Raw genomic sequence first — 7,140 nt, 5'->3', positions numbered from 1 at the left:
ATAAAACAGCCAAACATTCTAATAAATACGAAGCAAACTGAATAATATCTCCTACAGCGGGTCTCTCACATTAAAATCATTTTCACTGCTTTTAAATCATTTCTTAATAAATCCAAAACATTTCCAGTGAAATTAATGTTTTAAATAAACACGATAAACTGTTTAAATTATTTTTAATAATCAACGTAAAATACGGATTTTAAAAAATGTTATAAACGAATAAATATCCTTTAAAGCTGTCAATGAAACAGTAATATGTATGTTCTTGTGTTGGGGTGGTGCAGCCTTAAACATGAGGGAAAGTAATGACAGTGACAATAATGTTAATGATCCAGGGAAGCCCCACTGGGTCATCGTGCAGGGCTCAGCAGATGTGCAGCTCTTCCTTAGATGTGGATAAACTCACAGGCACACGTGCCACATGGTGGTGCTGTACAAGAAGAGGGTCGCGGGTATGAATCCAGTCTGTGCTGTTCATATGTTCTTCCACTGTCCAGAGGATCACTGTGATTCTAAATGAAGTCAAAGAATTGTATGATCCATCGTACCAATCGTTTTTCTCGTGACAGGAATAATGAAACAACTTTTTCGGGGGGGATAATGGTGGAGGCTTTGAAGCAGGTGGGTACAGTACATGTCCTCAGGGAGGTGCTAAAGCTAACAGTGTAGGTCTCTGATGGAGTCACAGTCTGGTCCAGCTGCTGATGTGTGTGTGTGTTGGCTGGCATGGCACACACACCAGCCATGAATAATCAAAGGGCCTTTTCATTAGAACCTGCTCAGATTAGCTCGACTGGTTTTCCATAGAAATTGACAGACCACGTGACTTTTGCGCATTGCATTGTGGGTACGAGTGGCAACATAATCAAAACACTGCATTAAGCGCTAGCATTTCCAGCACTGGTAATCATTAATCATTAATTCTGCGTCTGGTTTTGAAAGTGACAATGAAGGAAAGAAGCGGAGAGTGGATGACGAAGCCATCCTGAGCCTGTTCGTTTCCGACACTGGAGAAGAGGACTTTGGTGGTTTTAGTGCAGGAAGAAGAGAAAGATGGTGAATGACTGACTTTTCTTCTTGTTAAAGCCGTGTCACTGCACCTGAGCCTAAAAGGTAGGCCCAATCTATTTTTCTGGTGTGCTGTAGGTTATTGTTATGTACTACATTTGTTACTCATTTATGAAGCACAGTACATGTTTCGTACTTGTAATTACCGGTACTTGTGCATATACCTAAAAAGTTATGCAAATATGTACCCATAACTTGTTTTTCAAAATATTAATAAAAGTGATGTCTCCAAACAGCCATCTCTTTCCTGACAGTTCCCTTTGTGCATATTCTCTTACATATGACATGTAAGTCAACATTGAAACACCTGCGGCTTTTAGTCAGGTGCGGCTAATGTATGTACAAAACAGGATTTCCCCCTGATTTTAGCTAATATTCAGGTGCGTGTTGTAGTCCGGGAAATGCAGTATATGGTCCTAAGTGTTAGTAACTTCAGATCCCTGCAACAAGCCCAGGTCCAGTTTACTTTGTGATTTGGACTATTCCACTTCACAGCTGTTGTTACATTTTTCTTTTATCTCGTGTACAGGCCAACGCATCTATTTGTCGTTTCAGGTTGTAGTATTACACAACATTTTCAGATCTAATAGAAATAGAATGAGTGTTTTGTAATTCATTCAATGCATTGTCTTTATTTATAACTGGCATTATTGTTTCATTCTATCATAGAATCTTACAAGAAAGAGGCAACATTGTATTCCATCATGCTGTATTATTTATCAGCTGCTTCGGTGAAAAACAAATCAACAATGCAACCAAAAAACATTGCAAAACAACATACTGGAAAACAGTTATTCATCACTTGATTGTTTCAATACAACACTTGGGCACATATATGCGGGACTTTTGTGGCTGTTTTGATATCGCTCTCTCTCTTAACCGATCAAATCTCGCTGTTGTAGCAGCTTTAAACTCGGTATGACCCAGGTTGATAGAGGGGGCCCAGTCTGGATCGCATTCCAGCATTTTGTAGGCTGGTTTTCCTACAAAACACAACAAACATTAGCCCGCAAAGCCACAGTGAACAAAGCAGCACAGCGCAACGAATTCAATTCAAATTAAGACTTATTTGTAACCTACATCAACAATTATGTTATGATAAAATATGTATTAACTACAACAGAAGACTTACCTTTGTGGAAATGCTTGGAGCAGACTAACATGTGAGCTGGAGTGTTCTGAGACGTTATATTTGGTCTTTGAATGGCTGCAATCCAGGCCATCCGTCGGCTCTTTGTTATTTCGGAAACATGGCTTGAACAATTTCTCTTCCACGACGGAATCCAATAAAAAATCTCTTTACCCGTCGGCTTCCCGGTGCTGTCATGTGACTATTGCAGTTAATAATACAACAGCTTCTTGCCATTTTTTGTGTTTCTTTTTATCGCTGTGTGACTGTTTTCATGTGAAAGCCTACATGCGCTAGTACCGCTTGCCACTCGTACCCACAATCCTTTGTGGTTTTACCCTGGAATGACGTCACATTTTCAATCTTTGGTCGTGTCTAAATTCATGAGCTGCATCCTCCTGAGGACGCATTTGTAGACCGATTACGTCATAGCGACACGCCGAAGGCTGTCCAAATTCGTAGACTCCTCCGAATGCAGCCGACAAATGCGTCCTCCTTTTCCCCGAATTTGAAGGGTGTGTCCTTCATGGCCTACCATATCCCAGAATTCATGGCGCGGCGTCAAACAGAAAACTGATTAAACAGAAGTGTGAGATGGTCGAGAATTTACGCCAGTGTCCTGTTATATTTTAGATAGCAAGGAGCAGACGGCCGAGTTTATTATACTCCACCGAGACAGCGGTGACGCTAATCAGAAGGCTAGACCGTCCAATTTCCCCAGCCGTTTACTTCCGGCCTACCCGACCTTCTGAGGACCCGGCCCACGTAGACCGCAATGGCTGGGTCCTCAGGAGGATGCAGCCCATGAATTTGGACACGATCTCTATTACACTCGAGTAACACCTAATTGTCGTTATAGCAATGCAGCAGAACATCCCGTGATATCATTTGTATGCAACACAAACACAAGCAGGGTCTAATTGTGGTCATAAATATTTTGCACAGTTGTGAGTTTTGTACCCTTGTAAACATAAAATATCAGAAAATGTTTGTGCATCTACAGATGAGAATTTGTGTTTGTAAAAGATATTTACACAAGTTACTTTAAAAAAAATTGCTAAGGTCTGGTTACAGGTACAAAGCAAAAAACCACTTGTTTTTGCAAAGTGATTGGTCAAAGTCATGTCAATCAGTTGGAGGGGTGCTTTACTGAGCTCCTTTCAAAAGCACCCCTCCGGCACGCAGACTGGATATTTAAACTTGTGATTGACATGACATTGACCAAATAGCTGAAAGGAATAAAAATTGGGTCAAAATTTGTGCTTGCAAGTTGAAACTCCAACACAGCCAGGGAACTTGAGCGCAGTTTTACATGTAGTTTCTTGCTTTGTATCGGTAAGTAGAACTGAACAAAAATAATTTATTACACAAATCTTTTTTGCACACTCATAATTTTCATCTATAAATGCACAAACCTAAAAATTTCAGATATTTTGGTTTACAAGGCTACAAAACTCAGTTCACAACTACGCAAAATATTTATGACCACAATTAGGAGATCAGCAAAGCGAGCGTGTACCTGCTGCTCGCTTTATGGCTTCTTGTCAGACTCGGGGAGCATGTTGTTGTTATTGTGGGCATCATTTCCCTCATTGCCGAGATTAACAAATGGCAAATTTTTTCATGTTCCAGTCATAAGTGTAAAGATAAAAAACTATATGATCTTCTGGGTCAAAGGTCAGCGTCACACTGATTAAGATGAAGGATCAGCTCCAAACTTGATTTAATAATATAATATTCATAATGATCTCTTTCTTGGTTTGAGGTATTTAAGAAATGTCAATACAGCATACAACTTCACACTGACACACAAAGATTGATATATTATATTAATGTTTAATAAAAACACAATAAAACATCAGTTTTAGTATAGATCTCTCTGAGTGCTTGTGTTTTATTTTTTTGTTCCTTCGTGGAGTCTAACGTCACCGCTCTCTCTTTCTGTCTGCTGTTTATTCAGAAACAGAAGAAGACTGGACGTACTGTGCACCAGTGCCAGGACTGCAACAAGACCTATAAATCCAAACACAATTTAAAGCTTCACCATAGAATTCACACCGGAGAGAGACCGTACAGCTGTGACGAGTGCGGAGCAGCTTTCAACGCTTTAGGCGCTACAAATCCACCAGCGCATCCACACAGGAGAGAAACCCTACAGCTGTGAAGAGTGTGTCGCAGCCTTCGCAGTTTCGAGTACACTGAAAAAGCATCTCCGTGTTCACACTGGAGAGAAACCCTATGTTTGTAAACCCTAATGCTCAGCTCTGCGACCTGAGTGCTCACACTGTGCATCCAAATTTTAGCTTGGTAACATGAAGTGTTACCAAAGCTTATATTATATAGCTAAGATATAACACAAAATCTGTCTCTTGCTCTTCCTCTCTCTCCATCTCTGTCTTTCACTCACACAGACACACAGCACCAACAACATCAACTAAAATGCTAATGAAAAACACTGACTTACAACACAGCTGCAGTTGAGCAGAAATGTCCATCCAACTTCTTTCGCGGATGTTGCGATGATAATTTTGTACGGCCACATCAAAAAGGCTCGGATGGGCTTGCCAAAGTTCTACTAGTTCATCTTTTTCACTTCTGTTTCTGTATTTGCACACGCGGAGTGTGAGATGTTGCGTTAAATTGGCTCGTGGCATCGCATCTATAGTGTGATACCCTCACAAGTGGCAACCATGTGACCGTACAATTGCTGATCGGGAGCTGGTCGTGAGGTGTTAATCGCGTCTCATTACCCCATGTATACTACATGATGCATGACACACGATTAAGGCGAAACTCCCCAAATCTCGGTTAGCGAGTTGATGCTGACAGCACTAAGTAAAACAAAAGGAAAAGTCACATTTATAAAGAGTCGATCTCGTCTGAAAATGGGCCATAAATTGCACCGTGTATGCCCAGCTTAACTTTGACACAAAGGCATCTGCTGTGATGTTTACACCTGTGGTGAAGTCTCACTAGTGTCAGATTTTATTATATACACAGATATAAAAATATGGATATGTACAGATAAACGATCCAAATTACAATATTTCTGTCCGAGTCAAAATTGATTGGATCAAATCAATTATGGAAATCAGATAACCAGCACTGTTTTCTTTTTTCTGCCAAATATTAGCTCATTTTTTTCAACCTAAATTTTATCAGCTTGATAAAGAAATGACTGAAACACTCTTGTGAGGCCTGTTTAGTGGACCAATGTTGATCTTAACTGATTTAACTCCTACTCCTTTTCTTAGTTTAAGTTTATCGTTCTAATCGTTTTTGCTGCTTTATATTTTCAATTTTATTTTGTTGTTTAGGGATTTTTGGCAACACGGTGGTTAGAAGGTCCTGAGTTCAATTCCACCATCAGGCTGGGGTCTTTCTGTGTGGAGTTTGCATGTTCTCCCCATGTTTGCGTGGGTTCTCCCCGGATACTCGGCTTCCTCCCACCATCCAAAGACATGCACTTTGTGGGGATAGGTTAATTGAAAAATCTAAATTGCCCATAGGTGTGAATGCTGGAGTGAATGTGAGCGCGAATGGTTGTCTGTCCCTATGTGTTGGCCCTGCGACAGACTGGCGACCTGTCCAGGGTGTACCCCGCCTCTCGCCCTATGACAGCTGGGATAGGCTCCAGCGCCCCCCGCGACCCTGAAAAGGATAAGCGGAAGTGAATGGATGGATGTTTAGGGTTTTAGTTTTAGGTCTTTTAATTACTGAATTTTTTTATTGTGTTCTTTTCTTCATGTTTGCTGTTCTGACTTGTTTAATTCATGGCTTTACTGTGAGGCTTTACATGTGGGGTTTCACAACTTGCATTTGCACCTGGATTAAGATGTGCTTTCTAAATAAAGGTTTTCTTTCTTGACTTCTGAACCAAATAACAGCTTATGAGGTGGTAACTACTGGGAACATGTCCTCAGGGCGCGAGTCCCTCTTGTTTTCTGGAGTAAAAACTTGTTCAGCATAACTGAAGAATGAAGGTGCACTAAACGATGAGGATGATGTTCAGTGGTGGTGGTGACACATACAGGTTGCACAGCTGTGACTTCCAACCAACATAAAATCAAGATCATCAAAATGTAACGACTTCGACAGGAAATCTGCAATGACCCAAACGCTTTAATAGAGTTTAATGAAAGAATCGTTTTTGCCTCAGGATTTTACAATCAGTCAATGCCAGTGCTGATTTATGAGAAACATCAATCCAGTTTCATTCAATATAGGATTTAAACAGCACCAGATGACACAAGGTTAACAGACAAAAGATAGCATGAAAAAAGAATAATGCACAACTAAAAGCAAAGGCCTGAAATATTATTTTATGATTATTTGCTGTTTTTGTTCATCTTTAAAGACTCTCCTGAGAGACTGTGAAAAGCTGCCAGGGAACCTGAATTGTTTCAGGTAGGTGGAAAACATACAAACACCGCAATAAGAAAATAACACAAGTACCTATATTAAGAGGAGTCGGCGCCCCACAAACAGCTGTGGACGGCCTTGTTTGTGTAAACTCTTTGTTATCGAGAACAGATGAATAAATATCGTCACTTCACACTTCAGGAAACCTTTCCCTGCGTGTTCATCAGAAATATATTGATGACAATGAGCCTCAATAGTTTTTCTTTTTATATAGATTTGATTTTTGTGGTTTTAAAATAGTTTTGTTAACATGTTTATTTATTTATTTTTATTTCAGTCTTTCACTCTCCAGATTTAGAAGAGCCTCAGCCATCCATCTGTTTGATTTCCATTCAGCAGTCAAGAGGAGCTGAGAGATTATGAGATTCCAACAAATATAGAACTGACTCTTCTGTATTCACTTCACTCCAATAATAAATGCACCACTGTTTTATTTTCTTCCAGTTACTTTAAAGCACTTATTTTTTATATAATATAATATAATATAATATAATATAATATAATATAATATAATATAATAT

This window comes from Copadichromis virginalis, linkage group LG3 (assembly GCF_057382275.1).
Source record: "Copadichromis virginalis isolate Kocher_CV1m ecotype Utaka linkage group LG3, C_Virginalis_male_GT1.1, whole genome shotgun sequence".
Classification (NCBI taxonomy): domain Eukaryota; kingdom Metazoa; phylum Chordata; class Actinopteri; order Cichliformes; family Cichlidae; genus Copadichromis; species Copadichromis virginalis.
This window is presented reverse-complemented; position numbering follows the sequence as displayed.